Consider the following 19620-nt stretch of genomic DNA (forward strand, 5'->3'; position numbering starts at 1 on the left):
GGTATCAGCCTGCGTGAGCAGCGGTGACATGGGGATCCACTTCGTATCGAAGACTTGACGGTCTCCACCAGTAGCCGGAACAGTCGAAAAGCGTCCACCATCCGCTGCGCCAGCATCGATGGAGAAGAGCACCACAGTCCTGTCCAGTCCTACTGCTGCCCATCTTGTATAGAGCTTGGAGATCCGACACATCGCCACAAAGAGAGAAGCAAGAACTCAATCGGTGACAATCTTCATCATGAGGATGACGAGCTTCGCGTTAGGGGAGCAGCAACTTGCGGAGTCTGTGCACTCGTGCACCCCTTCCTGGCGTGTGCTCACCGAACACGTGCTCGCTGGTTCGATCGCTGTCGTGTGCTCGCCGATTCGATCGCCGAAGCGTGCTCGCTGGGAGGGCGAGGTGGTGGCGGATGCAAAGAGGCAGGGGCGGGTGCGATTGCGGTGGGAGAGAGAAAGCAATGGGTATGCGTGGTTGCCAACGCGGTTGGAGGCGACGATGGTTACGACTGTGCTGTATCGTTTCCACGGGATATGATTACGACGGGGTGGGAGGGGTATCAAGTTTCTACACGTAGGTATCCAATTACATGGGATATGATTATGGTGGGTGCTGAAATAGAAAATAACGTAATCGGTTAACTCTGTAATCTATTTACGTTACTGTTGATGACTAAAATTGGCATGTTATGAAGAATTTTGGTTCTAGAAGTTTCCTGGCTGACTGATGAACAGTATTCCGACTAGTAAACAGTAACCACGACCAGATGAGCAATAACCTCTGACTAGTGAACAGTAACCTCTGATTAGATGAACAGTGATTTCAGACTAGTGAATAGTGATTTCGAATGAGCGAACACGATCAGTGATCATGACCAATGACCAGGCGACCAATGATTATGATTTGTTCCTGCTGTTGGTCTTCGGACGGATGGAAGAGTTGATCGAATCTAAAGAAGGCCGAACTACATTAAAGCGTATTCAGGTAGATATATGGGAGTTTTACGTGTTCAAATAGAAAATATATGTTTGTTATAGAATATTTGGAGATCAGGTAGGCAGAGTCAAATTATATCTGTAAGTCTTGTTTAGTTTGAATTAGGAGTCCTGATCTCTTATAGCTAAGACATGTTACCTTTTAAATATGAGAGGGTCATGAACGATTGAGAACATCAACCAATCGACCAAATCTATCTACTTTACCTTTCATTTTTTGCCTAGTTTCTGTAGTCCCATTCTATTTTCTAATCTATATTGCTACATGTTCTTGATTCCAACGACCAAGGACAAGCCGCCGTCTATCTACGCTCCGATAGGGTCCCTCCCGAGCGTAGGTGACGATGAAGGTCCAATGACGCAGTACCACGACCGGGGTATCCTAGGTGCTGCTCGCCGGATATTGCACACGAGGTGCTCAGTGTGCTGGCGTGGCAACTTTTTGCATCAACACACTTTGCTGGGGAAGAAACTTTCGGCTACCTTTAGCCGAATTTTAAAACCTTAGCCATGATGAACGGATCCGAAGTCGACCTTGACAACGTCATTGCGCCCGCCATCGAGGAGCTTGATGAGGAGGCACAACAAGAATATGAAAGGCACAAGATGGAGTTTGATAGGGCGTTCGCTTCGCGCTACCAAAAGATGAGGCGGGGCATCGTCCGGAAGGGAGGAGATTTCACACCTATCTATACTAAGCCTGAGGTAACTCCCATTGTGAGTAACGCACCTCCTTCTGAAGAGAAAGTTGTTTTGATGATTGATCAGCAAGTGGGTACTGTTATGAGTAACAAGTTTGATGCATTAGTTAAGGGTTTTAATCAATCACTCAGCAGCCATTTAGAGTCAATGGTCCTTGAGATGCAAAATATTAAGGATACACTAAAATGGCCTCTATCACATGATGCTAGTGCTTCAACTTCTAATAATGATGGTAGAATTTAGCAAGGTTTTTTTGATTCATCGGTATAATTTATGCTATCTATACCTACACAATAAAGTATGCCGATAGAACAAATTTATAGCCGAACTAATGTTGTAGGTTCGATCAATGCTGTGACACCACCGCCTACTTCACTAGATGACACTAAACCAGAGGTCACACCATTTGTTTTTCCATTGTAAAATACTACATCTAGTATAATTAACTCGGTTCCATATGTAACTATTAAAAATAGCCGAGTTAATGAAATTTCAACAAACATGCCAATAGATTCATATAATACCGTTGCATATAGTGTGCCTCCTATACCTCCACAAGGCTCCAATATCCCTTACGGTCCATTGTCGGAGACTTATTTTAATGTGCCTCCACAAAATACTCCATATACGCAGCCTGTTGTGCCGCATTTTCCTGATACACCACCACATTCTTTTGGGCAGCAACAACAAACTAATGTGATTCCTACTCGGCCCCCAACCGAGCAACCTATGGGGCTCGAAAGTATTAGAGACAAAATGGCTAGTATTTTAAAGTAACACTTTGGGGGTAGAACCTAAGGGTAGAGCACGTGTCTATCAAAAACTATACCCTGATTTCTATGATAATATTCAGTATCCCAAAGGGTATAGAGTGCCTGAGTTTATTAAGTTTACTGGGGATGATGGTAGAACCACTCTGGAACATATTGCTCAATTTATCTTGCAGTGTGGTGAAGCTAGTGCTAGCGATATGTTGAAATTGAGATTGTTTCCTTTATCATTGTTTGGCCCTGCATTTATCTGGTTTACTTCTCTAACACATAATTCTATTTATACGTGGCCCCAATTAGAACAAAAATTCATGAGTATTTTTATACTGGGGATACTGAGCTTAGATTATCACATTTGATATCGGTTAAACAAAAACATAATGAGTCTGTTGCTGTATACATTCGAAGGTTTAGAGATACAAGAAATTGATATTTTAATTTGACAATTTCTAATAGAGATTTGGCCGACCTAGCTTTTTCTGGCTTACTTTCTCATTTAAAAGAAAAGCTAGAGAATCATGATTTCTTAGATGTTAGCCAAGTATTACAAAAAGCTCTAGCTCAAAAAAACTGGGCTAAAGAGTCTAGAAATTTTCATATGTCGAATGATAGAGTGAGAGAAGATCCTCCTAATGTGCACATGCTTAAATATGAATCTAAAAATTCGGATGACAGTGATGTTGATGCATGTGTGGCCGAATTGGCTTGGTCTTCTAAGTCTAAACCATTCGTTTGTCCTTCTCTTAAACCAATGACTCCGAAGAATCGACAAGAAGAGATTAAATTTACTTTTGATGTAGCAAAGTGCGATAGAATATTTGATTACTTGCTGCAAGAAAAATAGATTAAGGTGCCTCATGGTCATGTACTTCCGCCATTAGATGAGTTAAAGAGGTGAGCTTATTGCAAATGGCATAATTCATATTCTCATGCTACTAACAATTGCAATGTTTTTTGTCGTCGGATTCAATCGGCCATTAATGAAGGAGGATTGAAGTTTGCGGAGATGCAAGTGGACATTCAACTGTTCCCGGTTAATGTAGTTGATCTCCAAGATAAGAGCATATTAATTCGGCCAACTCAAGCTAAATCGACTAAAGGAAAAAATATAATCGTTGGTGAAGAAAGGCTGAAACCTTTAGGGGGAGACAAAAACTTATTGAAAGAGGTGTTACTTGAGAAGACTCCCGAAGGTAAGAAATCAATCAAGACTGCGGAGAACACTTCAACCGCCAGAGGGTATGTTAATGCTAAACCAAGGATGATCAAGCCAAAGAATCCGGAGGTTGGCAAGTGGAAACTCAATGAAGCGAAGAAACACGACAAGGTTAAGAAATTCAAACCCACTTTGAAGCAACTCTTGTCTAAATATGAGAAAAACAAGGCCGTTCAAACTCATGTGAATCGGCCAAGTGGAGCTAAGCGATCAAGATCACCTCCAAGGCAAGGGGTGAGCCATAATCGTAAACCAAGGGAGGATAATGCTACTAACATCTACCCTCCACTCGGTATGGCACCATGGTCATGGATGCCTCCTCCAATGCCTTTTTCTCCTTGCCCAACTTGGGGATATAATGGTATGTGGATGCCACCCCCTCCTATGCAATTTAATCCTTTTTATTCGATGTGGACAGCACCATGGAAGCCGGTATTTAATAGAATTTCATGTCCTACTCATCATCGATCAAAGCATACAAATCAGTCTAATGATGTTCAACATGCTAAAGTTGTGAAAAAGTATACCAGGCCAAGGAGGGTAGTGTTTTCATTCAAAATTCAGATTCTAATATTGATAAGGCAAGTACTACTATTGATGATATTATTGAGATTGGTTCAATAAAAATATTGGCCGAAGGACTTGACAAAGGAACGATTGCTTTTTTGATAAATCGGTCAAGTCTAAACAAATACCTACTAATGTCCAAGTTGATTCGAAGCCTAATGATCATGAAGCAAATAGTAGCGAGCCGCTTTCTAAGTACTTGTAGCCAAGGTGGTGTCTCTCAGGCTTATCTCACACAAAGAAACAAAGATTGCAGTGGTTACGCAAGCAAGAATTGGTTGAGCAACAAGCTGAAAAGTTACGGGATGCTACTTTCAATGAGATTAAGCCAATGTAACCCGTGAAGCAAATATGGAGACTAAAGCTAGATATTATAACAGCTCCTACCACAGCCCCTTTATCAACAACAATGCCGGCGCCTATGCAAGGTGACAAAGAAGATGAAGAAATACTTGATTATGGAGAGTCGCCGGTGCATGCTAATGATGCTTCACCAACCGAAGGTATGGACATTAATACGATTTTTATGTTACCTTCGGAGTTTCAGTTAAATGATGTAGTGAATCAATAAGCAAACCGATGTATTAGCTACCATCGTCCTAAGGTATTCATGGCCGATGTCTTGATCATCGCCCTAAGAAACGTAGAAGTAGAGAAGATATGTTTTTTTGGCACGCAAGCTTTACCAAAAAACAGGGGGCATGTGTTGATGACCGAAATTGGTATGTTGTGAACAATTTCGGTTTTGGATGTTTTCTGGTTGACCGGTGAACAATATTCCGACTAGTGAACAGTACCATGACTAGATAAATAGTACTCCGGCTAGATGAACCGTACCATGGCCAGCAAACAGTAATCTCCGACCAGTGAACAGTGATTTCAGACCAGTGAATAGTGATTTTAGACCAGTGAATACGATTAGTGGTCATGACCAATGACCAGATGACCAGTGATCATGGTTTTTTCCTGCAGTTGGTCTCCGGACTGATGGAAGAGTTGGTCGAATCTAAAGAAGGCTGAACTACATTAAAGTGTACTCGGGTAGATATATGGGAGTTTTCCGTGTTCAAATAGGAAATATATGTTTGTTATAGAAAATTTAGATATCAGGTAGGCATAGCTGAATTATATCTATAAGTCTTATTTGGTTTGAATTAGGAGTCCTAATCTCTTATGGCTAAGATCTACTGCACTTTAAATATGAGAGGGTCATGGCCGATTGAGGACATCAACCAATCGATCAAATCAATCTATTTTACCTTTCGTTTTTTTCCTAGTTTCTGTAGTCCCGTTTTCTTTTCCAATCTATATTGCTACCTGTTCTTGATTCCAACGACCAAGGACAAACCTCCGACCATCTGCGCTCTGACAGGGTCCCTCCCAAGCGTGTGTGACGACCAAGGTCCGACGACGCAGTGCCACGACTGAGGTATCGTGGGTGCTGCTCGCCGGATATTGCACACGATGTGCTCAGTGTGTTGGCGTGGCAACTTTTCACATCAACAATTACCAATACCTCAACCAAATCTTAAAGTTATCAAGTATACAGCCCAAATGACCAAGAGAGTCACCTAGCACCTAGTTGGGGACTATTTATAGGCTACACCTCAAGTCCCTGTGTTCCTGGTGGTAAGACCACAATACAATTAGCGATCAGACTATCGCCAAGTCCAACGGCTAGTAGGTGCATTAAATGCACCTGGTTTTGAACATTGTACATGATAGCGGTTATACCGTGAGCCATTCCAAAGACCACCTTGCTTTATACTCCACTAGCGGTCAGGTTGCCCCCTCTAGCGGCTAGACCTTTCAGCTGAGGAACACACCGTGTTCAAGTTCAAGCAGTTGGACCACCATCTTTGACGGTTCAACCATCAGACCTTTTAGCGACTTTGCCCTCCTTGCACAAATGACACTCATACTACTACCTCTGGCAGTTAAACTAGACACTGATCACTTGGAATTTTCTAGGGCAAAGTTTCCCACTATCTCAAATTAATCTTTCATCTAGAATGCAATGCAAGTTTGAGCAAAGTGATAACTATAGATACCTCAAGTAAATAGATATTGTTGAGAATAAACAACATATGATCAATTACCAATAGTCATGTCTATTGGGAAGGGGTGTCTTCCGAATAGACATGTGCTTTCATTATGCCCATTCACCATGTATAAATATGTACATCTATTAATGAGAAGAATAATTATTGAATCCATTTTGTTCGTTGTTTTGTTACATTGCAATCTATCGATTCAATCGATTTTTAACACGTTATCACACACTTGTTACTCTCCATCTACCGCTAATCGGCCAGCCAAGACTAGAGGCACGAAGGCCTGTTCACAGCAGAGGCACCACAAGCATAGAGAGGAACCAACGAAGAACAATGGAGAACTGGGCGATCACAGAAGATGATAATCAGTCAGTACATCAACGTGCCTAAGAGTAAGCCATTGTGATCAACAACGATCTCACCTCCCCTCTGGCGACACGCCTCTTCCAAGCAGCGGTGCTCTACACCCGCAATGGCTGCTGCAATATCCACCATCTTCCCTCCGGCGACGTGGCCCTTTTGGCAGTGCTCCTTACGCGCCACCCAAATGGCTGCTCAGCGGCGCCAAAGGCTCTCGGATTCGGTGCAACAAGGTGTTTGCCCCCGCTCAGCGGCTAGATTCGGAAACGACATCGCTCACTTCTCGCCTCCTCCCGCAGTTGCTTGGCCTGCTATATCCAGCCACGGCTTGGTGGTGGCCGGCTGAACCATGCGGTGGCAGTAGCCTGCCCTTTCCGGCCTCGGCCCGTGACGGCGCCCGCCCCCCACTTAGTGGCAACGCATCTACACAAGGTGGCGGTCGGCCTGAGCCGGTTATACCGACCGGCGGCGGCCCCAAGTGATGAGAACAGCGGCCCGATCTTCCGATAGGTTCGATTGATTTCGTCGTGAGGACGTTGACGCTTGGAGGCTTTCAACCCACAGATTGTCACCTCGCAATTCGTTACAACCGCACGACTGTCATTATCAACCACGCTTGCACGCGATCGACCTTACCACGAGGGTTATTGTTCCTGCAAGCAATCGAAGCGACTCACAAGAACAAGGAAGATGCAATCTGAATTGCTAATAAAGATGAAGCACACGAGTTGGGGTTCCACAAACCGATGAACGGCGAAAAAACTGACTAATTGTCTAGTTGTAATCTAAGCAAAACCCAAACCCTAGAAGAGGGGGCGGCTATCTATTTATAAGCTAGGAGGAGAAAGGATTCAGTCACAACTGATGGAGCTCGAATACAACTCAATTACAAGGCCCAAGGTCCAAACTGATTCGGACTGGAAGAGCAATGCGACTTGTTTTGCCGATTCTGGACAACACAGAAGGTATTTGGAGATGAGGTCGGATCCGTATGAAAGTAGACTCTGCGAGCTTTTCAACCAGTACTCATGGGCCTCGACCACCTTTCGGAATCAAGAGTTATGGTCGTTTGAATTTGGTGCTGTTTGTAATTCCGATTCCGAATTGATCTTGGGGACAGAACTGGATTTATGCGCGGTAGCCCTCCGGTTACACTTGTGCTTATATGGATCTTCTCTCAGGTTCCTAAGGATAATAAAATCATCGCAATAAGTTAGTAGCATCCAATCCTTAGAAACATTTGTATGGAAAGCGAGGAACGAGTTCACATGATAATTAAGTTCTCGTGCACGAGTTCTTGTCAAAGGACCTTGAATTACAGCAACGCGAGGAGGAATATTTGTGGTGCGTGTAACCGAAGGAGTGATGTCCTCATCATCCTCCCCCTCTTGAATTGGAGTCGTCCTCGACTCAATCTCATCTTCTTCTCCCACATACGGCTTTAAGTCTGAAACGTTAAATGTGGGACTAACCCCAAAATCTGCAGGCAACTCAAGCTTATATGCATTATCATTAATCTTCTCGAGTATTTTAAAAGGACCATCAGCTCGGGGCATCAATTTAGATTTCCTCAACTCGGGAAAACGATCTTTACGCAAGTGTAACCAAACAAGGTCACCCGGTTCAAAAGTTAAATGTTTCCTACCCTGGCTACCATAAGCACGATATTTTTCATTCCTCTTCTCAATATTTTCTTTAGTTAATTCATGCATTTTAAGAATCAGTTCAGCACGTGTCTTAGCATCAAAATTCAACTTTTCAAAAGTAGGCAAAGGTAACAAATCAATAGGAGCACGTGGATTAAAACCATATACAACCTGAAACGGACTTACCTTGGTGGTGGAGTGGACGGACCTATTGTAAGCAAACTCTATATGAGGTAAACACTCTTCCCACAACTTCAAGTTTTTTTTCAAAACAGCCCGCAACATGGTAGATAACGTGCGGTTAACGACCTCCGTTTGTCCATCGGTTTGGGGATGACATGTAGTAGAAAACAGTAGCTTCGTTCCCAATTTATTCCAAAGTGACCTCCAAAATTGACTCAAAAATTTTGCATCGCGATCTGAGACAATGGTATTGGGCACTCCATGTAGGCGAATAATTTCCCTGAAAAATAAATCAGCTATGTTTGTAGCATCATCGCTCTTGTGATAAGGTATAAAATGTGCCATTTTTGAAAAACGATCCACAACCACAAAAATACTATCCCTCCCCCTCTTTGTTCTAGGCAACCCTAAAACAAAATCCATAGAAATATCCTCCCAAGGTACACTAGGAACAGGAAGAGGCACATAAAGACCATGTGGATTTAAGCGAGACTTAGCTTTATTGCAAGTAGTGCAGCGTGACACGTAGCGCTCGACGTCACGTCTCATCTTTGGCCAAAAGAAGTGGGCGGCCAGCACATCTTCGGTCTTCTTTGCTCCAAAATGTGCCATCAAACCTCCTCCATGTGCCTCTTGCAACAACAAAAGACGAACAAAGCTAGCAAAATCAGGGAGTTGGAGTAGTGGTGCTTGAGTGAGCTTCTCTTTCAAAAGGTTGAATGCCTTCACTTGTGCAGGACCCCATTGGAAAGGCACTCCTTTCTTTGTCAATTCATTCAATGGTGCGGCAATGGTACTGAAATCCCGTACAAAACGACGATAGAATCCAGCAAGGCCATGGAAGCTCCGCACCTGTGACACAGTAGTAGGCGTCGGCCAGCTTTGGATGGCTTCAATCTTTGCCTCATCCACCTCAATTCCCTGTGGTGTCACAACATAACCAAGAAACGCAACTCGATCGGTGCAAAAGGTGCACTTCTCAAGGTTACCAAACAAACGTGCATCTCTTAAAGTATTAAAAACAGCACGTATGTGATCAAAATGTAGATCATGTGACTTGCTATAAACCAAGATATCATCAAAATAAACCACCACAAATTTTCCAATAAAATCACGTAAAACTTCGTTCATTAATCGCATGAAGGTACTAGGTGCATTAGTTAACCCAAAAGGCATCACTAACCACTCATACAACCCAAACTTAGTTTTAAATGCGGTCTTCCATTCATCTCCAAGTTTCATTCTAATTTGGTGGTATCCACTCCGCAAGTCAATTTTAGTGAAAATTATAGCACCACTCAACTCATCAAGCATGTCGTCTAGCCTAGGAATAGGATGACGATACCTAATTGTGATATTATTAATGGCTCTACAATCAACACACATTCGCCAACTACCATCTTTCTTAGGAACCAAAATAACAGGAACAACACATGGACTAAGACTTTCTCGTACGTACCCTCGGTCCAATAAATCTTGGACCTGTCGTTGAATCTCCTTAGTCTCTTTTGGGTTGATCCTATATGCAGCTCGGTTTGGCAAAGTAGCTCCCGGAATCAAGTCAATTTGATGCTCAATTCCTCTCAAAGGTGGCAGTCCCGGGGGTATTTCACTTGGAAACACATCAGCATACTCCTGCAAAAAGGTTAACAACAGCAGGAGGCAAAGAGGGAGGCATATCCTCAAGTGTAAACAAGGCCTCTTTGCAAATCAAAGCATAGCAAAATGAATTATGTGCTAATAAATCAGAAATTTCAGATTTAGTAGCTAACATGGCAGCACCCTTCAACTTAATGGTGTCTTTCCTAGCATGTGTATTTTTGTTCTCATGTTGAAGTGGAAAAACATTTTTAGTTACAACCTGATTTTCAGATTTGTTATCATTGCATTTTCTTTCATTTTCAGCACGTTCTACTTCATCTTTCAAAATTTCAGCAGGTGTCATAGGCAACAACTTAATCTTCTTACCCTTATGTGAGAATGAGTAGGTATTAGCTCTACCATGGTGCAAAACATCATTATCATATATCCAAGGTCTACCTAGCAACAAAGAGCATGCTTGCATAGGCACTACATCAAAGTCTGCACTGTCTTTATAATTACCAGCCGGAAATTGTACTCTCACAACTTTGTTTACCTTCAACTTACCACACGAATTGAACCATTAGATGTAGTAGGGGCGTGGGTGTGGCTGTGTGGTCAAGCCAAGCTTCTCGACCATCTCGGAACTGGTAAGGTTGTTGCAGCTACCTCCATCAATGATGACTCTGCAAGCTCTCTCCTTCACAAGAAATCTGGATTGAAACAAGTTGTGCCGCTGATTTTGCTCTCCTTTCCCCATTTGTGCACTTAGAACTCGTTGTACAACAAGGCTCACGTATCTCCCTGTATCAACAGCAGCTACTTGTTCTTCTCCATCATCAGCATCATTCTGTCTCGTCTCCTTCACCTGCAATGTTAGCAGCCAATACATATTCATCCTCAATATCACTAGCACTTACATAACCACCATCTTCTGTTGCAATGTACGCGCACTGACTTGGGCAGTCTTTCATGACATGGCCCATTCCCTTGCATCGGTGGTAAACAATCTCAGTTGTACGGCCCGTGGAAGCAACCGAAGAAGAACTCTTAGCGGGGGCCTGCACACTAGTAGATTTACTTACCTCCGTTGCATGTGACGGTGTAGTAGGTCCTGCTGAACGCGCCCTACTCGAGGAGGGGGCAGCAGACCGTGTAGCAGAAGGTGGAATGGTTTTAACTTGCCCCGGCGTTGATCTTGGTGTAGACATTCTTCCAAAATTGTTCTTTGGCCTCTGTTGTCGTCCCTGCAATTCTTTTTCTACCAAACATGCAAGTTGGAACAATCTAGGAATATTATCATATTCTTTGTAATCTACTATGTCCTGAATTTCACATCTCAATCCTCCATAAAAGCGTGCCAAAGCAGCCTCTTCATCCTCAACAATATCACAACGTAACATACCAATTTGTAGCTCCTGATAATATTCTTCTACTGACCTATTGCCTTGGTTTAAGCGTTGTAATTTCTTATGCAAATCTCGTCTAAAAGATGGTGGAACAAATCTATTACGCATAGCCACCTTTAAAGCATCCCATGTAGTAGGCGATAACCCATCATTGCATACCCTATTCCACCAAATGATAGCAAAGTCTTTAAACTCACTAGTGGCTTGCCTAACTCTATGCACTTCAGGAACTAGGTGAGCATTAAATTTTTGTTCCACCGTCATCTCTCAATCTAGATATATTTCAGCATCATAAGTACCCGAAAAAGATGGTATGGTAAACTTAACTTTAGCAAATGGATCATCATTACCACGTGTATTATGTTGCTAAAAATTGTTACCTCTCATACATTGACGGTTGAAGTTCAATCGGTTCCTTTGTCGTGCATCAAAGGCGTCACGCTCTTGCCTCAAAATTTCATCATCAGCGACGGACTCTTCATGTTCATGGGCTGCACCTTGAAGATGGCCATTGTCGCCATGAATACCATGTTGCATTGGGGGCTGCTCTGGAATGCGCGTCTCCATCCTGTTCAACCTATCAGTGAAATTAACAATAATACGGTTAGCAGAACCTAATGCTTCATCCACATGATGAAGTCGGGTCCCATGGCTCCGAAGTAATTGTTGCATCCCGTCCATCTTCTCAGTTTGATTGTTCGCACTCTCAACCAGTTCATCGATCTTACGTCCATAACTCCTCATGAATTCCCGCATCTCCTCCTCGAACATTTTACCTGCCATGGTTAGTAGCAAACAAGAGACACAAATATATATATATATATATATATATATATATATATATATATATATATATTATCCCTACCGACTACTGGGTTGTGGAGGTGAAGGTGGAATCACACACTCTCAAGCATCTTACCAAGCTCTTATGAATTTCTTACCAAATTGCAGCAGGTGGTATGACCGGAGAAGGTGGGATGTATGACCGCGATGGAGGCGAATGCGAGGATCCAAATCTGAGGGCCAAAAGTATGCGGAGCTTGGATAGGCACAATATATGGTAGCAAGGATTAGCAATAGTTCAATTCAGAAATTGCAAGACCGAAAAGTAGTCCCAAGCTAGTCTATGCCACCAGCCTAAACTCGTCCTAGTTCAAGCAAGCAGAAATCCAACTCAGCTCAAGAACTCAAAGGATGCAAGCACTTCTGTTTCTGTTTTTTTTTTATCTTCTTTTCTTTTGGTGCAGCTTTTTCTTTTTTCTTCACTTTTTTTGCACCTCTTTGCCTTTTGCTCTTTTCCTTTTCTTTTTTTTTTATATGACAGAAAGTGCCGCAAGAGATAAATTACAACCTGAGATCGAACTACAAAGCTTATGCACCGGAAACTGTTGCACTAGACAAATAAGCACTCTACAATATGCAAATAGATTTTCAGCACTAAGCAAACTCACCGCTGACAATAAACTAGCAGCCGCGCTATAGAACAAATAAGCTTTCGGCTTTGGAATTTATAATGCTTGAAAGCTACAGCTTAGCAGAACCGAGCCAGCGTAGCAAAACGGTCTTGGCACTTGCTGCTCGAAATCAGCAATAAAAAAAGGGCAAAATTTCCTTTCCGCTTAGTGCTATTGACTAGACAAGACAAACTAGCTTGCTATGATTCGGCTTTCCTCTGTCTCCGTATGAACAATAATTCGCACGAACATGAAGCACTTATCAGAGGCAGAAGTTAATGGCAGCAAAACTCAAAACTAGAGACCAAGAACAAGACCTAGACACGACGAACACAACGACACAGCGAGGGACTAAAATTCAGAAAAGCAAACCAAACTGAAAATTGCACGGCACAAAGGGGTTGTAGGACAGCGGAAGACGATGAATAATTTTTTTTTGGGGCTAATTTTCTGGATTCTAGGACGATGGCAAATTTAATCTAACAAAAGGGGATACAAAGTTACCTATCGGGCAACTGAGGCTCTGATACCACGTGATGAGAACAGCGGCCCGATCTTCCGATAGGTTCGATTGATTTCGTCGTGAGGACGTTGACGCTTGGAGGCTTTCAACCCACAGATTGTCACCTCGCAATTTGTTACACCCGCACGACTATCGTTATCAACCACGCTTGCACGCGATCGACCTTACCACGAGGGTTATTATTCCTGCAAGCAATCGAAGCAACTCACAAGAACAAGGAAGATGCAATCTGAATTGCTAATAAAGATGAAGCACACGAGTTGGGGTTCCACAAACCGATGAACGGCGAAAAAACTGACTAATTGTCTAGTTGTAATCTAAGCAAAACCCAAACCCTAGAAGAGGGGGCGGCTATCTATTTATAAGCTAGGAGGAGAAAGGATTCGGCCACAATTGATGGAGCTCGAATACAACTCAATTACAAGGCCCAAGGTCCAAACTGATTCGGACTGGAAGAGCAACGCGACTTGTTTTGCCGATTCCGGACAACACAGAAGGTATTTGGAGATGAGGTCAGATCCGTATGAAAGTAGAATCCGCGAGCTTTTCAACCAGTACTCATGGGCCTCGACCACCTTTCGGAATCAAGAGTTATGGTCGTTTGAATTTGGTGCTGTCTGTAATTCCGATTCTGAATTGATCTTGGGGACAGAACTGGATTTATGCGCGGTAGCCCTCCGGTTACACTTGTGCTTATATGGATCTTCTCTCAGGTTCCTAAGGATAATAAAATCATCGTAATAAGTTAGTAGCATCCAATCCTTAGAAACATTTGTATGGAAAGCGAGGAACGAGTTCACCTGATAATTAAGTTCTCGTGCATGAGCTCTTGTCAAAGGACCTTGAATTACAGCAGCGCGAGGAGGAATATTTGTGGTGCGTGTAACCGAAGGAGTGATGTCCTCATCACCAAGATACAAGGCAACGGTGGGCGGCCACTTGTCCCTACAAGGTGACTCGACGAAGCGGCGGAACGACTACGTAATGGCGACGGCAGCACGGCTACGCGGCGGCATAGGCAAGCGAGGCAAGGCGTGCAGGGCAATACCCTAACCCTAACCATCACCTCGCATTGCTCTTATATGCCCACACGCATGCGCCCCTCCCTGGGCCAACCATAAGGCCGTCAAGGCCCAGGCCCAGGCCCAGACTGTGGCCAGCCTACCTCCCCGCACCTGCCCGCTTGGGCCGAAAGGTCTCCTGGGCTTCGGCCCAGGTTGTCTTGGCCTCTAGCGCCTGCTCGGGTCATTTTGCAAGAAACCCCCCGTGTTTCTAACATATTGCAAAATAGTCCAACTACCAGTACTATTTACTACGTACTTGTCATGTTTAGGCCCCTGAAGTTCACCGTAATTACATTCAGTACAATTTACTGTTGTAATTTAACATTCTAGACCCTATTTTTCTGGAATATTGTATAATGTTCAATGTGTTTGCCTCATGCAATCCCTATAACATGCACTTATGTTTGCGACCGCTTTAATTTTGCAATTGAGATTTATTTTCTTGCAAAATTATAATTTAATTCACCTTAATTAAGCCCAAGGAGCTCTTACGTCCAAATGTGCTTAACTCAATAAGAATTAAATTGCAAAATTTAAGTGATTACCTTGATTTAATATTTGTGAAACACAAGGTAATGGAGATATGGATCTATTGCATATTTGCAGATTATCCACCATTACTGTAAGGTCTATATTTTGTCATTTTGACTTAATGATTACCTTCAACGTGTTCTTCTAAATATTCATCTTAGCACAACACAAGGTAATAGGAATATAGGCATCTACTGATAAATATCAGATTATGCCTCCGACTACTGCAAGATCTACACCACACTTGGTGGTTATCTTCAACGTGTTAGCTACATAATTTGAGATCTACACTATGTAATTCAAGTCTCAACTTGACTTTACAAATTTTGCATCATTATTACAATATTACCATGATGATTTTTAATTTACCTACTGTAAATTAATCAAATCTATGGTCAAATCCATATACGATACAATGACCAGCCAAGAGTTCGATGAATTCGCGCTTGATGTTCACAATTATCCAACATGGAAAATTGACGTCAAGGTCAATCTTGTGCCTTGCAGAATAGTAGCGACACATCAACCTCCCCAAAAGGGAGATCCACCACTACCAGATCAAATACAATATGGAGTTTTATACATAATAAAGCACCATATCCATCCAGATCTAAAAATGTGAGTATCTGATTGAAAAGAATCCGAGCACCTATGGCTAGCTCTCAAAAGTAGATATGAACAACAGAAGGCAGTCATTCTGCCCGATGCAAGTCATGGACACATCTCCGACTCTAGGATTTCAAAATTCGTCGGAGATTACAACCATGTTGTTCATAATATCCGCTCAAGATTGTGTTTTGCGGAAAAGATAGAGAAAACTTTATTTTCTATACTACCCGCTGATAGGATCTTACAGCAACAATACCATACAATAAGAATACCATGTTTATTCTGACTTAATCCATGTATTATTTCAGGCCGAAAAACATGATGAACTCCTTCTGAGGAATCATCATCAGCGTCTAATCAGTGCTGCTTCTTTACCTGAAGTACATACTAATGTTCAGAATAACAATAAGTTCGATAGCTCTATTAAACACCATCCAAAGAACTTCAATGGTAATCACAAACGCAATAAAAAGTAGAAGCCCTATGCGCCGGATCAAGTTCAAGACATTTCCAAACTTGACAAATCTAATATTTATCATAAATGTGGATGCTACAAATACTCCACTAGAAATGCCGCACCCTGAGATATTTAATTGATCTGAATTCACAATCTGTAGGGCGTAACCGACCTGCTAAAGGACAAAGATTTGAAGAACACTTCAATCTTCAAACTGACTCCACCAAGAAGGCTAGTTGTTCACAACAAGTTTTGCAAGAACCATGTAACAACTAGATTCTTCTGCAACCAGAAGATCTCATGAGCATAGAAAACATGTTTGTCAAATTTGCTTTACACGACATGTTTGGAGATCTTAACTAGTCTCCTAATTCCTTAGATACCAAGTTATCTACGCCCCATTAAATGTTGTAATACAATACTGTATCAGCACTATGATACTACATAATATTTGTATGTATTCTATATATCTGATAAAGAATTTCATATCAAATTCTTCAATTCTATATATAGATTTCGACGGGAGTCAATCCGATGGAGGAAATGTGCCTTGTGGATAACTATACCACAAATTCTATACTTAGGAAAAACAAAATATTTTCAAACTCTAACTAAGACACAAGGAAATATTTTGATAATCGTTGGACGCGATGTAGTGATTGTTGGCTCTGGTCGTGCCATAATTACTCTCCCTATGGGTACTCAAGTCAAAATCGATGATGCTCTATATTATCTCAATTCAACCCGTACCTTGTAAGTTATAGAGATATTCGTTAAAATGGTTTCCATATTGAAACTCATGATGATAACAAAAGAGGAATTTCTCCTATTTATCAAAACAATGTATATGACAAGCTTCTCTATATACTATCCGGATTATACTAGACATATATACATCAAACTCATACCATATATTGCATACAAAATAATTTTTCTATCTTGATCAAGTCAAGACTCGGCATTATTGCCTTGGTCACTGTACCATAGATATGAGAGAAAAATTATTAAAATTCTATTGGTCATAACTTTAATTCCCAAAATCTTCAGATTAGTGTGCACCCCATGTGTCACAGAGAATTTAATTTTAAGGTCCTCTTACCTTAAAATTTATAATATGCCACCCATTTTCTTGAACGCATTCAAGAACGTATATATGGCTCTATTCAGCAATTTTATGGACTATCTAAGTACTCTATAATACTGATTGATACATCTACAAAATAGTCACAAATGCATTCCTTATACATAAGGCACCACACTCATACCAAACTCATTTCCCCAATTATCAAAATTAGAGTAAATAATCCTGGACGCAAGATTAAATCCATTTACATGTAATAGTTTGGTTTTGGGCACTACAACATTAAGTATCCTATGTCCATACTCATATTGGTATAACTGAACCTCTCATCAAGAGAATTAAATCCTTTGCATGACCAATCATAGAATTGCAATTTACTAATATCTTGTTGGTGGCATGTGACTTTACACACCACATCATTAAACCAAATTCAGCCAACTGGAATCATACAGCTCTCTCCATTCCAGTTAGTACGTGGAAATTTGGCTACAATAAAGTATTTTCCATCTGCGAATCAGTTACGTTCTGCACGTACCAATATCACCAACCTACAACATACATCAAAGGACATAGGGGATACATATGAGATATAATTATCCGTTCGTATAAATACCTCGAGTCCCTCATAAGGGACTTATTTATTACTTGTATGCTCATAATATTTTGAGAACAATTCTAGGCATTATGGGGAGATTAATACCACAAAGAATGCCAGAAATCAGAAGAGAATGTCATACACATTCATATTCAGTCCTTATATGCACGTACCAGATATCTGAACTCTTATTCAGAACATCCTGTATTTGCAACATATTGCAAATAATCTACCAGATGTGTTTACTCATCATAAATATGTCATCAAATCTGATTCCCGCTATTAATGTGGCAGAAAGAGTGAAGGTACCTATCAAAACCACTCAACTCTCAAAATCAAAGTAAGAGGGGGAGAAGTATGCATAAAGGATAAAGCTTCTTGCAAGATTCCGCGAAAATAGAGGAATCACTTGTACACGCCTTATGGATATTCACTATCTAAACGCCTATGAATGTTTAGCATCAAAAAACCCAGCACAAATGTGTACACAAATACAAGCGTTGGATCATGGGAACACCCTAACTCTATTATTTTAGGAAATACACGGAGTTAAATGGGATAATATTTCCACAAACTATATTGATTCTATAGAATCAATCAATACCAAAGACTACAAATTGTCGACAAATATCTCTCCTAAAAAATTGCAGAAGATCTTCAATTGGATCCAAGCCAAAGTCCATGGCCATGGTAGGGTGCCTCGAGCACTCGGACTGGACCAAATAGAAGGAAGTAATTGAGGTAGAATTGCACTTGCTCACAAAAAGAGAAGTATTCTCACAAAAAGAGAGGTATTCACAAAAGTAATACCTACACCTCCAATGTCTTCCCTTCGGAAGCAAAATGGATTTTTATTCCATAAAGTGGTGAAATAGCGACGCTAGTAGCACAAGGGTCATGTAGAGGTTCGGCATCAATTACGATGCTACATACCTCATGGTATGTGTGAAAATTATATTCTCATATTCAATTTCATTGGTAGATCAAATGAATTGGATAGATTCGAACATATAAGTCCCTAATGGATTTTATATTCTGAATCTAAATACAAATCGTAATATATATTATGTATAGCTTAAGTAACTCTATGATTTCAAGCAGTTAAGTTGATTGTGGTACAACTTACTAAATGAGTTCCTTCCACAAAAGGGTTACTCTAACCATAATGATTACATATGTGCGTTCATAATGAAATCTCTATTGGATTTTGTATCATCTTCAAACTACACACGACATAATATGTAATCATCTTATGATGGAATTTGAGATGAATGATTTGGGTAAAACAAATTTCGCTTTAGTGTACAACTTGAGCATATTCTTTCAGGAATATTTATCCATCAGTCCACTAATATCCAAATGATATTGGACAATTATATCTATCAAAACACTTATGACTATTCAATCCCTAAATATCAATCAAAATTCATTCATACCTTGGATTGATGATGAAATAATTTTGAACCAAAAGTTCTATATCCATCAAAGCGCACATGTATCTTGCAAATTGCAATAGGCCTGATATTGCATTTGCAGATAACTCGCTAGTTTAAATAGTGCAGCTCCAATAACGCCATTAGGCGAGAGTTAAAGAGGATATCCATAGATATCTTTATGGCACCAAAGATCTAGATTTTTCTATCAGAAAATCAAGATATCACCATAGTAGAATATACATATACTGGCTATATAATTGATCCCCATAGTGCTAAATCACAAACTGATTTCATGGTGATATAGCATTTTCATAGGAGTCAACAAAATAGATTCCAGTAGCTGCTTTCACCTATTATTCTGAAACATCACATACATGTGTATGACTTCA

This window comes from Phragmites australis, chromosome 14 (assembly GCF_958298935.1).
Source record: "Phragmites australis chromosome 14, lpPhrAust1.1, whole genome shotgun sequence".
In the NCBI taxonomy this organism is placed as follows: domain Eukaryota; kingdom Viridiplantae; phylum Streptophyta; class Magnoliopsida; order Poales; family Poaceae; genus Phragmites; species Phragmites australis.